The 22,968-nt window shown below is 39.9% G+C and overlaps 1 long non-coding RNA gene across 2 annotated transcripts in view; it reads right to left on the bottom strand.

The window, feature by feature from the left end:
- LOC147799656 (uncharacterized) overlaps positions 1-22,968 on the bottom strand; it is a 72,252-nt gene that overhangs the window by 7,099 nt on the left and 42,185 nt on the right. The gene's annotated exons all lie outside the window — the stretch shown is intronic.

Raw genomic sequence — 22,968 nt, 5'->3', positions numbered from 1 at the left:
CAAGCGGACGATGAAACAGTTTCTCACTATTGTTGGATCAAAGATGAATCGAGACTACTGTCATCACAGATTACCAAACACAACGGTAAAATCTATCATTGCAGTCTTTGCAATTCACCCTACCGATACAACAGAGAAGCTGATCGAAACAGACTCTTTGAAGAGTTCAAATGGCTTGATACCCATTCCTGTTTTATTGAAATGCCAAAAGACACAACAGACGGGTCCTCAACACTGTTTTTCACTAGTTACGAACACAAACAAAAAACACCATTTGTGATTTATGCAGATTTTGAATCGATCTTACAGCAAACAGGTGACAAAGCTCGCCCTCAAAAACACGTCGCTTGTGGTGTTTATTACACAGTTGTTAGATGTGATGCAAAAACGATTGCTCAAAAGCTCTGCAGAGGTCCAAATGCTGCTCAAGTTTTTGTGGAGCAACTAATGTTGGAAGTCGAAAAGATATCTTTGCAAACCCTGAACCCTAACAGCTCACATGCGATCAATGACAGCAATTTAGACAAGCTGGAACCTTTTGGATCTGCAAAAAGAAATCTTTTTAACAAATATCAATGCTGGTGCGACAAACCAGAGTTCTCACCGGACCCCAACGATAACCGATGTTTATGGTGTAACAAGAAATTTAGCAAAAACCCCAAATTGAGAGACCACTGTCACGTGACAGGGGCCTTTAGAGGCGCAGCCCACGCCAATTGTAACTTACAACTCAGAATAGTTCCCAACGAAACGCAAATCCTAGTCGTGTTACACAATTTAGAAAATTACGACGTGCATTTCATTATGCAAGGTGCAAGCCTATTTCAAGGTAACGAACAAACTGACAAGATCTTTTACATTCCCAAAACATCGAAAAGTATGTCTCGTTTTCTCTAGGCCAGCTTCGATTTATAAACTAGTTTTATTTTATGGTAACGTCGCTAGACAGGCTTGTAAAAGCGTGTCACAAAACTCAAACGGACCCAAGTGCAAGCGTGTGGTGAGCAAAGCTCGCTTCTTTTGCAAAAAGGGATCTGTCTCTACGAATACATGACCTCAAAAAAGTTTAACGAGACGCTGCTACCACACCGAGTGCTTTTTATAGCAGTTTAAAACAAAATAGCATCAGGAATCAAAATACACCCAAACACAACAAGTCTGGCAAAGCTTTACAAAATAGCGTCAGCGAATCAGAATACACCCAAGAACAACAAGTCTGGCGAAGCTTTACAAATAGCATCAGCAAATCAGAATACACCCAAGAACAACAAGTCTGGCAAAGCTTTAAACTGTAAAACCCTCTGTGACTATCACAACCTTTGTGTCAAAACAGAGAACTTGCTTTTGGCAGATGTGTTTCAAAACTTTAGAGACATGTCTTATAAAAACTATGGTCTCGATCCTGCCAACTATTACACAGCACCTGGATTTTTTGGGGATGCAATGTTAAAACACACCGGTGAACAGCTCGAGTTAATTACAGACCCTGATGTTCATTTGCTTTTTTTAAACATGCCAAACGTGGTGGCATCTCTAGTGTGGGAAGTGCACGCCTATGCAAAAGCAAACAATGGATTTATTGAAGATTGATAAAAAAACCATCCACCTGCGTGTACATTGCCTATCTCGATGCAAACAATCTCTATAGGTGTACTATGTCTCAGCCGCTACCTTTGGCAAATTTGAAATGGATAAAATACCTAGAGCGCTTTACAAGCGAGCACATCTTATATTTAGCAACTGATGATGCTCGAGGTGGATCTCGAGTACCCACAAGTGCTACATGATTCTCACAATGGTTACCCCCTTGCGCCAGAAAATCTGGTTATACATGTACCTATAAAAGCTATAGCGATTATCAAAAGAAATTACTCTACAAAAAATACAAAAGCTGTAACAAGTTAATAGCGATGCTCGCAACAAAAGAGAAATATATTTGCACTATCACATTTTGCAGCTATACATGTACATGTACTTACAACTCGGGCTGAAGATCAAAAAAGTACACCGCGAGTTAAGATTTAGATAACATGCGTGGATGAAAAGCTATATCGCTAAAAATAACAAGCTGTGCATAAAAGCAACCGCAGACTTTGAAAAAGACTTTTTTAAATTGGCCAACAATGCAGTTTTGGGTAAAACAATGGAGAATGTATGTAAACGTTGTATCGCCAAGCTGATCGGGAACCACAACAACGATGCCGAGAAATGTAAAAGGCTGCCGGCTAAACCGAGTTTTAAAAGGCTGTGGGCTATTCGCGTTTTAAAAGCGTGAGGCCATTTCCAGAATGCAACATGTGTTATGCGGAACTTTTAAAACAAAAGTGGTGCTTAAGCCGATCTACTGTGGAGTGAACATCCATGATCTTCAATTTGTCAAAGATGTTAATGTTTAATTATATTACAACATGCTGAAAGCTCGTTATGGCGACCGTGTGGGGCTACTTTATACCGATACCGACAGTTTGCTGTGTGAGTTACAAACTAACGATCTCTACAAGGATCTAGTGCAGATCCAAGATCGACTTGAGCAGCTACCCAAAAGCTCATCCACTCGCAAACCAAGCAAACAAAAAAGTCATTGGGAAATTTTAAGACAAATTTGATGGGCAAGATTTATCAGAAGTTGTCTGTATCAGGCCCAAGAAGTATTCAATTTTAATAGGCGAACGCAGCTAGCGAGCACAGCTACATGTAGCTCATGCTCAAGAAAGCCAAAAGGTGTCACTAAACTTGTTACCGATAGAGACCTAACCCACGAATCTTATAAAGACTGTCTCTTTAACAAATCTAAAATCATTAACGAGCAGCGACTAATTAAATGAGACAAAGATCCGCTAGATACCAAGCGATACATTTTGTCCAACGGGATAGATACCCTAGCCTATGACCACTAGAGAACAACTCGCTCACTGCGCTCACTCACAACTCAAGCTCAAGCCTCAGCAGAACCAGGCAGTAATGCAGTGTCTTCGGGTACCACTTGAAGCTCTTCTCGCACAAAAGAACGCTTGGGCCTGTCAGTCAGGTAATACAGCGTTGGACCCGTTGTTACGTTTTACTGTGAATCCGTTTGAACTGACTCGTACGCTTATCGATCTGATATATCTCTACACTCCAAACAGGATTGGTCGCTCTCCTAATTGTGCCACCTTCTTGTTTACCTGGATAATACAAGTATCAGACCAGGGCATCTGGGGGGAAGCTCTACCCACTCTGCTCTCTAGGGTACAGCTGCCAACTGCTTTACTCGATCTACATGTAGCTTAATCATTTCCAAAGGACTTAGCTCACTTCCTTGCTCATTCTCGGATCAACTGGGTTTTTCTTTGTTTAGAGCTTTCATGCCTCGGGGCAACCTTGTAACCCACTCCACATTTTGCTCACTTGGATTTAACATTTCTTCTGCGTACTGATGACCATACAATCTTTCGGCCAGAGTTCTGTTAAATTGTTCTACAATCCCTTGCGATCGATGAACCCCCGGCTCACCTACTAGCACTGGGACGCCTTTCCTGAAGACCTTTTTTTTTTTAACTTGCCTTTGAATTCCAATGCAGAGTCTACTTGTTCTTACCGAGGGAACTTCAACAGAGATCTGTCATAAATTAATTTTACAGCATCTGCTGTAAAAGTTCTGCTTCTAATATCTAGAAGCCATGTCAACCACCATTAATGCGTATTTGTAAGTACGTCGTTGCACACGATCCCAGGGCAAATACAACATGTCCATTTGGTGCGTGCAATTGGGTTTAGCAAACTATGTTCGTAAAGTTCAGTCCAGGAATATACCCCAGAGCAGGTGGATAAATTTACCAAATGGCTTGTTTTGCTAACGAGGCTCTTACTATGCTCTTATCGATACCGGTTTTCTCGTGTTAAAGTCTCACTGCTCCCTCTCCTTTCCAATAACCTCTAAGGCTATAAGGCAATAATCTCTTTCAGCTAAACTTCTTTGAGCTTTGTTTGCTCTTGCATCTTTCTCTTTTAAAAAGAAGGAAAAAGGTTGAAGTCAAAAGACCCCACTAAACTACATTTCACCAGTATTGATAAACGAGATAACCCAAAAGGGCACTTCCACCTGACACAAACACGAGCTCACTTTCTTTTTGATCGTCGTTTGGTGTGTAAAAATCACTCAACGTGGGTTCTGGTGGAAGTACCAAGTGGTTGGTACCAGTGATTTCACTGTATACCATCAACGCTTCATCCAAATTTTTAAAGGTTTGCTCTGAAGCTTTTTCTTCTTGAATTTGTTGGAGAATACAACAAATCAGATAACCTCTGGAACGTGGTCATTGACCAACCAGTAAGAAGCTTGAAAGGCGAGTTCATCCTTTTCAAAGAGCCCGAGGTCAAAAACCCCCAAAGTTTTTTCAACCAACACATCACTAACGGCAGAAGGCAACCCAACCAACTTTATTTTCAAGGACTGTACAAATACCAACATTGGAACGAAGCTAGCAAGTATTTTGGTGATTCTCAAACAGAATCGGGTCGAGCGGTTACAAAAGACCTCAACTTGGCGGGTGTTGATATGGCCGACTACCTGAAAGCAAAATACGGTTTGTGGCTTGATTTTAAAAGTACCGATGACAACATGGGTCACGGCAGTGGACGCAGAGTAGGCAACTCAGGTGGAATTATGATACAAATGATTCGAGAAGCAGAAACCTCGGGCAAATTGACGATGTACGTGATTCTCATCATGGTCGCTCAACTCTGAATCGAAGATGGACATTTTAAAATTTGAGTTACTGAGTTGTATTCTGTCAGAGTTTTTGGATGCATGACCAACACTTTAATCGTTGGAAAAACCAACCCGGGTAAAACCAAGTGGGTGTTGGACATGCTTGAAACCAGTTATCGAGGTTTTTTGAAGATAATCTGTCCCACGATATTTAAAAATAAAACGTATCTCAAAAGACGTTGAGTATTTACTGATTCCACTGTGTATCTCTGTGACATCGATTGAGAAAATCTTGAGTTAAAACGAAGCGATCGATCTGTTTTGCGATGCCTTTGAGGGGATCAACACGCTGTTTTGATCGACAACTGCAGTTCCGAACAGCAAGTTTTAAATATCGAAAAGCAGTAAAAATAACAGTACTTGTGCTCTAAGCAAGACAGCATTTTCTAGCAGGCACTATCATCACTCGTGTTGGTTGTTGACACAGCAGAAATATAACTGTTGTTCTATTGCAAGGCTCGAGTCAGCTCTGACCAAAAGTTAGATGAGAACGACATTGTACCCGACGAACAACGTTCTCGGTTAAAGAGACATTTGAGAGAAGCGAAATTTTCCAAGTTGGTGTTAAAAACCGATCCACCAGTGAGTTGGTGTTTGTTGTAGGGTAGCTATAGGAGAACTTGCAACAACTTGTACGAAGATTTTAAAGTGTTGCTGCAAATTAAAAGTACATGTAGCTATGCTGCAAGACTTTTTAAAACTACATGTATGTTCAGGTACTTATTGAACTACATGTAGTTATAGCACAAGTTGGTGTTTGTTGTAACTTGTTGTAAACCACCTATAGGAGATCTTATAACAAAGAGTTTTTTGTTACTGTAACTTAAAAGTAGCTATGCTGCAATATGTTCAAGTAGTTTTTGAACTAGATATAGCACTTAACTTAATGTATTACACCTGCGAATATATACGCTTGAAACAAAATTTTTATAACAAAACCAACTTGCTCAGTCACATGTTAGAGCAATGTTTGAGCAAAATTACGCAACATGTTATTGAGTCTTTTAAAAATGGAAGACCTCAAAACGATTTCAAAATCAAAAGCAAGTTCAGCGAGCTTGCAAAACTCACAACCCAACCATTCCCAAACCGTTAACTACAAAGACCGACTTAGTGCTATAGTACCTTCGGATGATTCCAAACAGTATCTTGGCAAAGAGTACTAAGTCAAAGATATAGAAATTTTACCGCCTGCAGAAAAAGAAAGACCGTATCAACGTTATTCGGCTAAATTTGACAGGGAAGTTGTCAAAACGGTGGGTGAAAGTCTGTTGTCTCTTTACTCACGTTTACTTGGGGTATCGCTACCCGTCGTGCTTATGACTTACAAAGTCATGCTAGATTCAGAAGAAGTGTTGAGCAGAGATCTAGAGCGAGATCGCATCATCAGTCAGAGCACGGGTGCCTTTCTCACAGAGGTTTGATATAGCTATGGATGTTACCTTCCCCACTAGTTGGAGCACTCATTACGACCAAACAACTTTATTTCAACAAAAAAAGATTGTGGTGTTACAACAACCGGAACGAGCAACGGAACCAAAACAGGAACCAAACCAGCAGAGCAGCCAGCAGAGCCTAGCTCATGTGACCCAAGGGTGAAGCGAGCAGCAGCACAACTGTTAAAAATAGAAGCAGGTATGCTCAAGGTAAAAAAAAACTGGCAGAACATACGTGTAATCGTAAAATGAAAGAGCAAAACTTGGCGTTGTTGAAAGAAAAAGAAACGAGTGAGCAGCAACAGCAGCCAACAGCAGCTAGTCGTGCTAGTCCCCAATTAAACTGGTATCCTTGGTTTGTATTAGCAGGACTCGGAGTTAAACACTTTTTAAAAAACAGCCCACAGGGAGGAATGCACAAACCAGTATAGGAGAGTAAGGTAGCTACCCCATCACAAGTTTCAAAACATAGAGCTAACGATAAATCAGAAATTTTAGAAATGGAGTAATTTAAAACCAACTAAAAAAACCCAGAAACTTTTAACATTTTTTTATGTAGTTAGTATTATAAAACAACAAACAAGATGACAACAAACACAAACGATATCATCAACTTGCTTTACAACAGTGCAGTCGTGAGCATGATTTTCACGGGATACGCAATGTTGGGTAAACAGCCAATAAAATGGAAGACACCCGATCTAGAACGATTGAGTTTGGAAGACATTGCAAAACTGAGGGCGTTGGTAGCTGGTTCGACAGCAACCCAAGAGTGGTTGGTAGCAAAGCAATAAAATACCCATGGATGAGCTTGATCAATCAGGGGAACAAGTAAACCCAGCAGAGCAGTTAGACACAGAACTAGAATGGGACAATAGCTTTGATACCATACAACAAACCACAGAAGAACACATTCCCACAATAGATCTCAGTAAAGACACCTTAAATCGAGAAAGAAACATATTTATAAATAATCCTAAAGTAGACCATTTCTATATATTTTAAAATTACCGGTATAACTGACCTACCAAGTCCTAAATAAGAAAATGTTGAATATCGAAAAGGTAAAGGCATGTTTTACAAACCTGTTGGTTGTAATGGTGAAGTATTGCTAACTGATAAAAGCAAACCCGACACATTTGTAAGTCTAAATACAATAGCAAAGAATGCCAAAGAAGCAAGTTACCCAAACGGAGCAAATTTTATTCAAAACGAACTGGGTTTTCGCGATTATGGAAAAAAAATCAACAAGCACAATTGACCTTAGCCACCGTTGTAACTGAAAACATCCTGTTACAAAAACTTCCCCAAGAAGCAGATCGAGTAAGTGATATCATAGAAGACCTTATCCAAGATAGAGAGGTGCAAACAGAAGGGTTAAACCTCAGAGAACTCGCCGCATTAGACAAATTGTTACAAACGGTAAAAGGAGCCATTATATTAAACCAAGGCAAGTTGGACGCGTTAGACATAAAAATGCAATAGACCAAAAACGAATTAGACCAAGCGCAATCACCAGAAGACCACCAAGAAATTAGAGAACACCTAAAAGATTTAGAGGGAGAAAGACGAGGTAGGCTCATAATCAAAGACACCAACTGCTTGAGAACTCAAATCAATTGCATCAAAGAAATGATCGAAGCGGTGTTAGACAACGATCTGACCCTGCGAGATAAAAACTGTGCGCTGTTTCGAGAACAAGGTGTGACAATCATAAGTATATTGATGGCTTTTAGTTTAGCGATTTCAACAATTGTGAGTTCTATCGTAGCTGGTATCAGAGCCGTAGGAGCTCCCATACCAACTCCAACACCGACACCCGCTCCTACCCCCACACCAACCAAACCAGGTTTTAAAAATTGGATCGAAAAACAGCTGCAAAACTTGGATAACGTGTTAAAAATCTCAGTGTGTCTGCGCTAGGGGCTTTGCCTGGTATCATCGGGAGCATAGTTTTTTGGTTATTTAATGTTACAAGTTTTCGGTTGGGTAGCGGAGCATGTGTGGACTTTGTTTTTAATGGTAGGTGCTTTGGTGTTGGGTTATTTTGGTTTGGGTAAAAGGTAAAAAGTTAACACCCTGTCGCAATTGGATGAGGTGTTAAAGTTCTTTTAATTTTTTTTTTTTGTGAGCGGGTCAGCTCGCTAAATGCAATGCACCCTTTGGTTGCTCGCTTAGCACTTTGCGCCCTTTGGGTTGCTCACTTAGCGCTTTGCACCCTACGGGCTACTGGCAAACCAAATCAAAGCCAGTGAAATTCGCAACCACACCATGCGTCAGTTCTTTGTTTCGGTGAATGTCTAGCTGGGTAGGAGTCTTGCTCTCCTTAGCAGCTTTGGGTTTGGTGTCTTTTGTAATGGGTGGTGGTGGTGGAACCGTTTGGTTTGGTTGCACTGCTGTTGAAATGGGTAGGCTTGTGCAGAACTCCCGGTTCCTAGTGGAATCGCGGTTCGAGAGAAATTTCAGAATTGGCGGTTCTGCTTTTGTGGAGAACCGGGTACCCACTATTGGCGGTTCCACCTTCTGAAAGCCAACTCCAAACATCCCATCCGAGTCCAAGTCACCGCTAATGCAGGTCTGCCACACCTGCAGTGACAACTCAGAACATCAGATCTGAGCGCGAGTCATCACTCCGGACTCATTCTAGTACCGTGCCAGCGTGTTGTGACACTAAAATTGTACACTGTTCATGTACATGTACAGTACTGTAAATGTACATTGTGTACTTCAGTGTACTTACTGTTGCACAAAGCCCGGGTGTGAAGGCTTGTTCTGTACATGTATAGTACAGTACATGTTTCCACTTTGCAGCGTGGCAGTGCAGTTTCCGTCAACTTGCCTTCCAGTCGAGTAGTAGGTTTGGAATGCTACAGAATTCGGAATTTGGGAACGTGGCATCCAATCAAAAATGTTTTGTTTGGCCACTTGATGATCTCTTTGGCCTTATATGGAACGTAAGTGCGGGGCTGGCATGCAAAACATTGGACTGTATATTCATGAAGAATTGGCTAAGCCTACACAGCTCTCAGGTGATTCAGAAGTGTCAGAGACAAAATCAATGGAATTCCATCAACAGTTTATCCTGGTAAGTTTGCTTTTAATTTTGTAAGGAGATAAGCCACCATTTAGGCAAATTCATGACAAACGTTCGTCCACCGACATTTTACTTCGGTATGTAAAAAACCCTTGTTATGGCCTACAAATGATGCAATGCCTATGTTATATATGTATTATTTTCACTACTAACGGGCTACACGTACAATGTAAACATGTAAAACTGTAAACCCGTCAGTCATGGCATAAATACACTTGATCAACTCATTTAAACTGAATAACAAAATTTAAAGTATTTTTATATTCTTGCGGGAAATTGTAGCCATTTGTTGACAGTACATGTAAGTCTGTTCAAAACCTAACTTCATACTTCTTTTTATTTTTGCACAGAGTCACGTTAGATCGGAGACACCAGATGCATCGACCTCGGGCAAAGCAGCTCACAGATGCAGTGGCCAAACACCTTGTCCGTGGCGTGAAACCAACATATACATGTACGTGGACCGTGGAGGAGCAGAGCTTCAAAGATATGCTTCAGGTGTTTGACCCACGCTACAAGCTGCCGTCACGGAAGACGTTTTCTTCGGTATTGTTGCCTAAACTGTACGACAAGGTGAAGGAAGAGATTGTCTTTCCTGCGCTTAACGAGGCAAAATACATCTCCATTACCACTGACATGTGGACAAGTCGATCCTCAGACCAATACATTGGTGTGACGGTGCATCTTATCTCACCAGATTGGAAAATGACAAGGCACACTATCGAGAACACCGAACTCCCTCCTCCACATGACAACACACACATCGCAGAGTCGTTGGACCACATCTTGGATCAGTGCTAAATCCCAATCACCAAGATCAGCGCAATAGTAACTGACAATGCGTCAAACATAAAGGCTGTGCGTGAAGTAATGATGGTTTAGAACGTTCCCTGCTTTGGACACACCTTGAACCTTGTCACACATGCAGGGTTGGCTTGCTGAAGTGTTCACAATGCACTGGGAAGGTGTTCCAAATTGGTCGAGTCTGTAAGGTGCTCATCCAAGGCCAAGTACATGCTAACGGAGCAGCAGGGAGCATTGAATTTGCCATCTCACAAACTCATCCAAGACGTTGACACAAGATGGGGTTCAACCCATGACATGCTGGAACAACAACGGTCCATCTGCAACTTGCTGGTTGCCATAAAAGAAGAAAGAACTGGACTTATCAGACCGCAAAGTTGCCATAGTGGAATCACTAGTGACAATTCTTGGACCAATAAAACGGGTCACAGAATCATTCTCTGGTGAGACCTGCTGTACGTTAAAGTGTCGGGTATCCTTCCCGCTATTTGATATATCGAAGGGGTGCTGGAAGACAAAGAGGACGACATTCTGGAGATTCGACAGGTAAAGGCAACAATGGTAGAGAGGTAAACAAGCTATTATATTGACAACGACACCTGCCAGTTTCTGTTGCTGGCCCGTTTTTTGGATGGACGATATAAGCACCTGCCGTTCATTCAAGGAGCAGGTGTGGCGGCTGTGAAAGGTGACATTTAAGATATGGCTAAATATTTACATGTAGCTACTGAGCTGATCACAGAAGAACAAGGAGAACACAACCTTGGAGCGGATCCTGCCAAGAGCAATGGTGAAGGCGCTGATATGAGAACTGACACTTCAACAACACCGCCGCTTAAGAAATTCAAGAGTGCGGCTGCGTTATTTCACGATGCTTTTGGAGAAGAGGATGAAGATGACGCCCCAGCCAATAGGTCACCAGAAAGGATTGCGTCGGAGGAGGTGGAGAGGTACATTGCCGATGGAAAATTGTCGCCGGACGACGACCAGTTGAGTGGTGGAGACTGAATGGCCACCAGTATCCAACACTCACTAAGTTGGCGAGACTTTATCTGTGCGTCCCTGCGACTAGTGTGCCGTGTTCAGTACGGCTGGTAATATTGTCACGGCAAAACGATCTCTGCTGAAGCCAACGAACGTAAGACTGCTCACATTCCTACATGACATTGTGCCTTAAGACAGTGTCAGTGATCCAGTGAACTGTAATATTTCCAATATGTACACTGCACTGTAGAAAATAATGTGTTTACGTAATTTTTAAATGTTTGAGGCCACGTGATTTGTTTCTTGGAATACGGGCATTTCAACAGGAGAAATAAGTACTAGGTTTTCAACTTTGAGAAAGTTTTACACTTGGGGAAAAATGGAGAAAACACTTTTTTGTTGTTTTGTATGCTTACATTGTTAATAATCGGCAGGTTTGTGAGGTTAAAAATCGATTTTTGAAGTACATTTTGTCACTATTTCCCTTCCTAAATTTGACATTAAATGGCCAATAAGTGAGTGTAGCATGTATGGATATCTTCCCTTTTTACTTTGGCTTTTCACGTGTTGTTCCCAGATTTTTCTTTCATTGTCCCCACCCGTATAGCCTTGTCAAGTTGTCAATGTGTTTGAAATGACCTTATACATGTAGCTACCTGTACGATATAAGATTCGTGTGTGAATTTAGTACTTGCATTGCACCCCTAAGAAGGCTTGTACTTATTTACCGTACTAAACACTGCTCACTGTACTCAGCCACAATTGCCAGTTTTCCAAGTTGCAGCTACAGTATATGTACCTGTAACACCCAGTTCCAGTTAGTGATGATTTAATTAGGTGTGTTGTCTAATTAATGACTTTCATCAGGGTGCATGCAGATTATGATCCATTCGGCAGTGTCGCTTCAGTCCAGTGAATCCATTTATTCCCAGTTTTTTTGGAGTCTCTCTCATTTCAACAGTAGTCTTTGTATTTTAGTGTATTAATATCTAGAGTTTTTGTTTATTGCCGGAGTGTCTTTCGGAAGTTTGGTCTTCGATAAAAAAAAAACATAAGTAATTGATCTTTGCCCACAGTGCACGTGTTGAACGTAGGTGTACATTTGTTTTTGCAAAATAATTAAACATAAATCGTCTGCCACACTAAACATTCTAAGCCGGAGCCAGACCATACATGCACATGTCTATTACTGATATCGTGGAAAAGGCGTTAAAGCCTGTGCTGTGGATATGCACACACAACCTGATATCCCATGCACTATGTAACGCACGCACGTGGTGTTCTCACCACTGCTCATAATGAGACGGGCAGTCGTACCGGAAGCGCCAAACGGACCCTTTGAGCTAGCTAGCCAGGGTCATGGATCTCAAATCTCAACTAATCAACTTCTCACTTGATAGGCGATCGAGCTGGTTCCATGTATGGACCCGAGCAAAGGCACCACTTAAAAGATAGCAAACGCATGGGCACTCGGAGAACTGTATTTACATGTAGAAGATGCACCCGCTGTGGATGTGTGCCTCGTGCCTTCCGCAATGTTTATTCATGGCCATGGCCATTTATGTCACGATACGTATTACATTGGCACATGTTCAATAAGTACACGTGATCCAGTCCATACATTAAGTGCCGTGGCATGGTCGATGATTCCATTTGTATGTGGGTAAAGTTACACGAGCTCAGGCAACGGCACGTTTGTGGTTGTTCTGATAGGATTATCAATTGAATATATACATTAATGTTGAATGGAAAATAGTGAAGGAGGAAGCAGTGCTGAGTTCTACATACATGTTGCAGATTTATTCCAACCACAACTGGTCTACAGTACGAAGATGCTAAAGTAAAATTCTAAATACCCACTGTGGATAATCTTAAAGCCCATTAAAGACCAAGAGCAAGTCGGTTGTGCCGTTTGTGTGTGGCACCGGCGTGACACGGCAGCAACGGATTTTTTTAATGTGTTTTATTAAACCTTATGTTTTCTTTTTGAGCCGGTTCTAACTCGGAATCGCGATTCTTAACTGGAGCCGGAACAGGCTCTGAGAATTCTGGAACCGCCCAACGCTAATTTTTGGGTGTTACTTGGTTTTGTTCAACATCGTCTGGACCTGGCTGTGGTGAGAGTAGAGCGCTTTGCGTATTAACATTGGGTTGGTACCCCGGCTTCATGTTAGAGATCGCGATCTGCAAGTTGTTGTGGTAACCTTCACACGTTCTGATTCAGAGATCCACATCTGAGGGTACGAGGTACAAACTGGGTGATACCACAAAGTTCGAAGACATTTTGGCATATTCTAACGAGTTTTGAAACTGATGGATTGATTGCTTGAGATCCAGAACCAAATTGAGAGATTCCACAATGTTTACAAATAGTCGTTGCCCATCTAATCATCTACCCAGGGCTAACATGCTAGTTTGGTCTGTGCTTGCGCTCCTAATCGGGAATGCCAAATCCTATGTAAGTCGCATAAAGATATTTTCGGTGTCCTCCAAAGTCACGTGTTGTAATTACATCCGGGGACAGGTTTATATCCATTTTCACTATAAAAAGTGGTACCTAATCCATTTTTTGGTGTCTCGCATCTATTTAAACGATCGAGTCGAGTCTACATTAAACAATAACAACCCATCGTTAAACTTCCTAAGATTATAGTTATTGTTCAAAGCATCAAACATGTTATCTTTGAGGATGGGTATTTTGTTATCAAACAAGACCTTTCTAACCATGTAATACACGTGAAAATTAAACAGAGCTAAAATGTATGAGTTTGAGTCATTGAGTACGTCCCATTTGACACTGCAGGCCATAGTGGTACAATATACCGCAAAGTTGAATTGGTTTTGATAAAACGACATAGGACTGCATCACGGCCCAACAACTGTTTGGCTACTTCATATGACCAAACCAACCCCAAGAGGCATCCATACTGAATGTCTCAAACCAAACAGTCTAATTTCAAGGCAACCACATCTTCCCAATGAGATTGCCAAGCATTTTTGCTGTCTATATGTATATTGCTCTTATCTCTGGAATACAACCCACTATCCACCTTCATCAAAACAAAGATAGCAAGAAAAAAATTCAACACAGAATCAAACTATTTCTCTGGTATATGCAAAGCCAAAACCAAGAAAACGAAATCCAATGAAAAAACATTTCTTAGAAGAACACAATTATAAAACCAACTCATCACTAACATCACTAATGCAAACCGAAAAAAAAAAATGAAAGGTCTTAGCTCCATCCCCACTCCTGCTAAACCAAACTGCACAATACTTTTGAATGATAAAAACACCTTCAATCAAAGACCAACAATAGCACTCTTAATGGATATTCATATACACCTCAGACAGTCTCCGTATTCAACAACATGCAACTTGACCTTGTAATAACATTTGATAATGCCTGCTGGGAAGTGATAACGCCTGCTGTGTAAAACACACTCTGGTGCCTGGATACGAGAGAGTTTACTCCATCCTTATTAGTCGTGAGTCTGCGTGTGACGCAACATTCAGAATGCACCACACGTGCGCAAAGTCTATTTACTTGTACAAGGGGATTCTACCGGACAATTTGCAAAAGGAATATACCATAAAATGGATGGGGGCATTTGGGAAAATAAAAGTAAAGTTTTAGAACAAAATCATTGGAAATCCATCATATGTTGACTTCTTTTGACTCTGAATAAAAAGGTATTTATGAATGGGAATAAATGTGTGCTTGGCTGGTCTTAAACGTTAGTTTGATGTTTATTCCATGAACAATGCTAAAAAAAACATCCTTTTAAACAATCTCCCACTTGGCATGCAAAATAAACCTCTGGCGTAACACCGGATTGAGAAGAATATTGGGAAGCCACCAAATTTGAACTCACCCACTGACCCACGTGGGCTAAGACACTGACTAAAAACATGTTAAGGCAAGAACTAGCCCCCCCCATTAACAAAAAAAAAAAAGAAATCGAAAAAAAGGGACATCGAAGTCAAACCCTGTGATAAACAACAACACCAATTACACTGTACTAAAACAACTCAATCAGAAAACCACTCACTACTACATCAAAGATTTTCTGGAACTCGACCGTAACTGTTTCAAAAAAGTATTTCCTTCAATGGCTCAACAGCATGCCCTGAAATATGTCACATCACTCTGCAAGACTTCTGAAACAAAATAGTCCAAAAAAGCAGAAAAATTCTCACATGGTGGTGCTACAGAGACAATATACTGGTCATCTATAACCAATTTCTTGGCCAATTCCTAATTTTGTCACAAACATCAACAAGATCCATCCAACTTCACAAACAAAGCTCTCCGCGACATCTACCTACTATCTCAGAAATATTTCTGAAACCTCCATTCTTTACTTTCAGGAAAGTACTTTCATGAATTCACACAAGTTGAATAGCAAAATTTTGCTGGAAGTCTTTCATCAGATTCACTTCGCTTTCACCTCTGCCTGAAGTATGAGCCAGCCTTAACTGAGGCCAAATGGCTGGACTCAAAACCCTAACCCCCTAGAGTGTATGTAAAATCATTTTGAAATTGGAGGATTTGGGACTGTTTAAAACACTCAGTAAAATAAAATCTACTTAACCCCTCAAAAGCATCACATTATGTAAATTAGCATTAATTCCTTCAAAATTATCCGTATGCAACTGATTAAGCGTTATCGCTACTGGGCGCAAAAACACATTGTTCTTGACAAAGAATTTGAAAACTAATCTTCCGCTCGCATCACCCAATCATATCCAACAAACATCACTAACTTTTGGTTATACATTCTTCTTTTTGCCCATTTCACCCCCTTACCAGACCACTGGCCTAGACTAATTATTATTATCAGTAAACCTCACAAGTCACCAGACAGTGTCACTATATGGGATAGTGCCATCCTCTTTTCATATGACTCACACTTTTCTTTAATAGTTTGAAGTTGATTGATACAATCATGAAGTTCTTCTTGTGTTACTGGGCTTTAAAATAGGGAATCAGGAATGTTGAGATATTTCATAGGGTCAGCAGTGTATCTTGGAAGCCAGCTGTTGTCCAACGTTGTAAAACAATCATTAAAATGGTTTGCAATCGTCTGACAGGGCTGGTAGTATCAGAATTATTTATGTGAACAATTGACTGGGTTAGGTATTTTCACACTTTCTGTTCAATATTTTATTGATGAATGATTTCACAGGTATTTTAGCATTGGATGTTTCTTGATCAAAAGATAAGGTAATGTATTTTCTTGAAATCTCTAATTAAATAATAAGCACCCAATCCATCAGGCTGCTCCCAGGCACTGTACATCAAAATATAGACAAATAAATATAACCTACATGTACCATTATCAAAATCAATACTAAGAAACTAAAAAGGCTTGTTTAAAAAGGTGCGTCTTCAGCCCGGTCTTAAAACTCTCCAAATTCCTAGACTCTCTAAGATGAACTTCAAGCTGGTTCCAGAGACGGGGACCAGTAACAGAAAACATCCTGTCGCCAGCAGAAGACAGCCTAGTTTTTGGAAGAGTAAGCCCAGGCGAGTCCAGCGCGGAACGAGTGAATCGACTAGAAAACTTAACATCAAGCAAATCACTTAAGTAACTTGGAGTACTGTCGTGGAGACATTTAAAGATCATTAGACACACTTTAAAAATTACCCTATATTTTACTGCCAACCAATGTAATTGCATCAGCGCAGGAGTGAAGTGGTCAAATTTCTTGCCATTAGTGAGTAACCTTGCTGCAGCATTCTGGACTCTCTGCAAAGGAGCAAGGGCTGACGCCGATAGACCTATTAAAACAGAGTTACAATAGTCTATGCGAGATGTAACAAGTGCATGAATAATCTGCTCCGTGGCTGATTGACCCAAAAACGTTTAATTTTGCTTATATTGTACAGGTGATACATTGCAGAGCGAGAGATGTTCTTGATGTGGGATTGCATATTCATTTCGCTGGCAAAAATCACACCCAGACTCTTGACTCTGTGATTACCAATACTCACAACAGTTCTAGGAATTTTGCTCAACAACATGCATGTATGTGATCCAATGATAAGCAGATCTGTCTTATCATCATTTAGCTTCAAAGAATTAATCGCTATCCAACATTTGATGTCGTCTAAGCATTTTTCCAAAACTGACACTTGTTGCTGTGTGTTACTGGCAGTTGGCTGAGCTGACAAATACAACTGAGTGTCATCTGCATAAAAATGACAACTCAGTCCACGGTGCCTAATGACATCCCCTAATGGCAACATACACAAATTGAATAAAAATGGTCCGAGTACAGAGCCCTGGGGGACACCATACATGTACAGTACCTAAGTGTATAGGTGTCACTCATGGTTCCCACATCCAATCCACTAAGACCAAATCTGAACTCTTTGTAAACAGTCTCTAAGGTAAGAAGAAAACCAATCTAAGGTATTTTGTGAGACTCCTACATGTGTCCTTAATTGACGAAGCAAAATGTCATGATAAGCATATCAAACGTACCACTTAGATCACGAAATACCAGAATGGAGACTTTGCCCTTTTCCATATTTTTCCAAATATCATTTTGAATGCAGGCAAGAGCCGTTTCCGTTCCATGGTGGTGCTTATATGCCGATTGAAAAGGTTCATGTAACATAAACCAGGTCATATGATTAGTAAGTTGTTGCGCAACCACCTTCTCAAGAACCTTGGAGACAAATGGTAAACTGGCAACTGGACGATAATTCTCAAGCAGCTTGGCTTGATCAGCCTTGAGGTTCCGAGATTTTAGAATGGCAGTAACAGTAGACATCTTAAATCATTTGGAAAAACTGCAAGGTTAATAGAAGAATTAACGACAGATGTGATTATTGGGCAAATTTTAGGCAGACAGCATTTTAAAAGTGCAGTCAGTATTGGGTCAGCACCTCAAGTTTTGGGAGGACACTTGCGTATGATTTGCTGGATCTGTGCACAAGTGGTGGAGCCTAAATTAAGCTTTCATGTACATCCTTCAGGAAGAATTGGATCTTGAATATCAAAATCTCCTTGACCTACACTACTCATACGTTGTAAGTTGCTGATCTTATCTTGAAAGAAATTAGCGAATCAATTTACAAACTCGACTTCAGACTTATGAGTAGGAAAAGTAGGAACTGACTAAAAAGCTGTGAATACGTTGGGGTCGGGTAATGAAGTTTCGTCCAAATACTTTGAAAATGCAGAACAAAGAATGGCTCAACAAAAATGTTCACAGTCTATGTTTTTAAGCCTCCAAAATGCCACAGATCTCTGCGGTCTCACAGGCTTACTGATTTCTAAAGAACACATTATCAGTGAATGATCTGAAATAGCAGGATCAAAAAATCTACAGATTTGATAATGTCCATAGATGGACGAGTAATAACAAGATCAAAAACATGACCTTTAATATGGGTTGGGGATACTACATGTTAAATCAAATTGCAAGACTCGAGAAAATTCATAAAATAAATCATATCATGTGCTTGAGGCTGATCCATGTGAATATCAAAGTCTCCAACTATCACAAAATCAGATGATTTTGACATGAACTGTTCAAAGACATGAGAAAAATCAGATAAGAAGGTAGTGATTGCTACATTTGGAGCCAATAAACAACCACCAACAAGAAACGTTTAGTTTATAATGGCAGTCGACATCGACCACAATGTGCTCAAAAGATGATCCAGCGTCAGTGGATGGAGTGGTACACGTACATGTATGTATTCTCATTCCGGACTTAATGTACAATACTCCTACACCACCACCAGCTCTACCTTGACCTGTTGACTAGATTTATAGAGAAACTGGTAATTGTCAGATGTGACACCGTAGTAATGTCTCCTTCTTTAATCCATGCCTCAGTAACAGCAAGCACATCAATGTCTTGATCAGCCAGCAATTCAAGAATGCCAGTTGTTTTGTTACATACAGATCTCCCATTCAAACTACAAACCTGCAAATTTCTTCTGGATGGAGTGCAACTCGAAGATGACACCAGTTTAATGGAAATTAAATTACCATTCTAGGGTGGTCGGCAATATGACAAATGCCACGAATTGAATTGCCTAGGCGTTACAATAACCAGATTTACAATAGTTCTTTTTTTTATATCTGTTTATTTAAGTTAATTGATCTGGGTTTCAAAGAAATACTTTGGTGAAGTGAATCCTTTTGGGAGATGACATAGGGTCTCACCACGATCAGACATGCTCACTGGATGCTTGAGAGTGCATGGAAAATATTAAATCTGTCACCCAGTGACAACCCTTCCTCTACTTTGTGATCCTTTTGGCGAGATATCTCAAAATCAGGAGGTATTAATAATATCAATATTCCCACTTTCTACGCCCATTTAGGACTAAATTTGGCTCAGAATGGATGATGAAATGGAATCAGAAACCTCATGGGACCAACCATCACGGTCTAAACCAATATCCCATAATGACCCTCTCAATAATAATGATCAACCTAGATCACCACTAGACAGATTAATTAGTCAAGCTAAGAATAAATCACAACCTCAAACTAAAAACTGTAAATGACCAAAACACATCATACAGTGATGTCTACACAGACTAAGACCTCCACAAATATCCCAACCTACATGTACATGCACGCGTATGTATGTCACTTTACCCAGAGCCAAAATACCAAGAGGCAACCTATCAGTACACTAGTCATCATCAATTTCCTAGATGTCAAACTTGCTAAAGGGCAGTTCCACGGAAACATCAACCTCTGGCCCAAATTATATATCATTCTGAAGCTAATGGTGTATACTTTCATGAAACATACTTCATTTCTAACAACATTCAAGAATTTGGCTTTTATATGATACTGAAAAAATGGTTTTAAATACCATGAAATTGGAGAAAATATTTCCCCTCTGAAAGATTTTCTGTTTTTTGTTACAGTTTGAAGAGTGCCCCAATAAGTAAACAATGAGAGAAATGAATTTTCATTTTCTTTTTTAAATTCTATGTAATGTCTTATCTTATAACACTTACTTTTTTATGTACATGTACGTCCGACACCAAAATGACATAGTTTTTTATCCCCTCAGTGAAAACTTTAGCAAAAGACTGCCAAATTTACAATACAAAGCACAGTGAGTTAATTCTTTCTCGACATCAGCTTAACTCCCCCAATTATTTTTTCAAATATTCAAAAAATGTGGAATCAATTGTGTACGTCCGACACCCTGTACATGTACGTCCGACACTGTCCTGAATAACCATGCATTGCTGGCAATGCAATGCTTTTACACTGTACAGAAACCACTACCATCTCATTTGCATACATGAAAATGAGGCCCCAACATTTTGTGAAGGTTCCAAATACATGTAGGCTTCACTTTTGTTTTTACTAATTTGCATAAATTTGACTATTTGGACATACATGTACACATCCTGATAAGGTTATAATTACATGTAGGGCCCAAAGCCATTCCACATGTGTCATGTATAGACAAACATGTGCTTTGCATGTATTCAGAAGTAAGTCATGTCAGTGTGAGCTTTGATGAAGACAAGTAAAGTTCTAGGTGTTGTATGCATGTACCGGTACATGTAATCCACATCAAGAAAGAAGAATTGTCAAAGACTAAACAATTGTTGACTTCACATTACCTTATTGGCTTACTTCATGAAATTTATACAAATGCAGAAAATCCTAAGGCAACGTCTACAGTGGTCTTAACAGATTTCTCGAAAGCGTTTGATCGCATAGACCATAATATTATAGCTCAAAAACTATTTCAACACAATGTAAGGCCTACTATTATTAGTTGGATTTTGAATTTTTTGGATTGTCGTCGTCAGTGTGTTAAATAATTTGGGACTACCAGTAGGTCTGAATGGAGTACAGTTCATGCTGGGGTACCTCAGGATACCAAACTAGGGCCTATCCTATTTTCAATAATGATTAATGATGCATGTACCGATTCATCAATATCTGTCTTCAAGTAAGTAGATGACTTAACCTTGGTAGATTGACATGACCATCTGTTATTCAAGATGTACATTATTATAGGATTTTTGGGATTAGTCTAATACCAATAATATGAGGTTAAACACAAACAAATGCTAGAAAATGACAGTTTCCTTTTTGAAACAATCATATTTATCAGTACAAATTTTAAGTGGAGTTGATCAATTGAAGGAAGCTACTACTGCTAGGATCCTTGGAATTAAAGTCCAATGATCAAGAAATGTAATGATAAATTATACATGTACATGTACATGCTAAGATGTCTTAAGCATTTTGATGTACCAGTGGCAGGCCTCATTACTATCTATAAGGGTTATATTCGGCCAGTATTAGAATATGGTACCGTTGTTTTTAATGGAAACCTGTCAAAAGTCCATGTAAATAGGATTGAATTTATCCAAAAGAGGGTTTCTCGAATCATATTGGGGTGTAATTATTTTTCATACGATCCAGCTTTACAAGCGTGTGATTTACAGTCACTACAAAATAGAAGGGATAAATTGTGTACAGATTTTACACTGTCTTTGGAGAAAAGCGCAATTGGGACTCAATGGCGTTGTACAAAACAACCAATATCTTATGATCTGAGGAATACTGAGAAATATGTACAATACTGTTGTAAAACTGATGATTTCAAAATAGTGCAATACATGTACCTTCTATGATAAAAATTTTAAATGAGTTACTTTTTCTTAATATCAGTATTTGTGTTTTACGATTTAAGGTTTAATTTTTGTAATTATTTTGTAATATTTTAATGGTTTTTAAATTGTAAAAACATGTTCAATCCAGCCTAACAGCTGCCATTCATGTTTTAAGAAACCCTAATGAGTGAATGAATGAAGAAGGACCAAGGGGGTATTACCGCTAGATGTCATACTCAAGCCCGGGCAAGAAATTTATAAGCCATGTGGCAACATGACCAATGGGCCTCAAAGCTCTCCCAAATTTGCTAAATCAAAAAGCCCAGAGCAAAGCAGTCGTCACTGGAATCCCAATGGAATACCAGAAGCCTGCAAGCAAGTGAGAGTTTTGGAGGTTAAACGCCTGCTGTGCAGAACATATGGCCAACTGGAAAAAGTCTCTGTCTGCCTAACCTTCAGTACACCCACTCTACCCAGCACATTCCAACTGGGATATAAAAACTTTTGAGTTAACCCATCATTTCACCTTTAACATGAAGCTTCAACTGCCAACATCTTGGTCATATTGCTAGTAATTGGCGCAGTCCAACAAGACGTGTCTGATGTGGAAGATTCCATTCGTATGAAAAATGCTGACAAGAAGATCAGGTTAAATGCTGCAAATGTGGGGAACAACACTTAAAGTGCATTGGCTCACTGTGGGTGCAAAACTATCTAACAGGAAAGAGGAATACAAAACATCAGAGTACCATACAATGTATATGCTTAATATAATCCCAAACCACAACACCTGCCAAACAACAAAAGGATGCCACTACCCAAACTGAAGATAGGACAGCTGTGCAAATGGACCCCAGACACCAGTGCCTCTGTAGTGAGCTAAACATCTTGGAACTACTCACTTCACCAGAGTAATGCAAATCTGAGATACATGATATCAATGATACATGGCCAGAGAACAGCTGCAAAAATCTGTAACTGATCACCTCCAAACTAGACCTGAGGAATCAACATAAAAAACATAGAACAGCATCGCAGTCACCAAATGGTGCAAGGAAAACAGAATATGGCGAATTCACACCAAATGAAGATGGGAACACAAGCAACTACATACATGTACACATGTACATGTAGTCTACCTAGCAATATGCAAGTCATTCCCCTAGGGCAATCCAAAAACATCATCATGAATATTTACGTTGAATTATTTTACAATGGAATGCACAATCTCTCACAGCCACTAAAAAGAATTTAACAAAGCTATAGATCCATT

This window comes from Acanthaster planci, linkage group LG03 (genome assembly GCF_054643075.1).
Source record: "Acanthaster planci isolate LZ-2023a linkage group LG03, COTS_SCS, whole genome shotgun sequence".
In the NCBI taxonomy this organism is placed as follows: domain Eukaryota; kingdom Metazoa; phylum Echinodermata; class Asteroidea; order Valvatida; family Acanthasteridae; genus Acanthaster; species Acanthaster planci.
The sequence above is the reverse complement of the archived record's forward strand: the minus strand, read 5'-3'. Positions and strand labels throughout refer to the sequence as shown.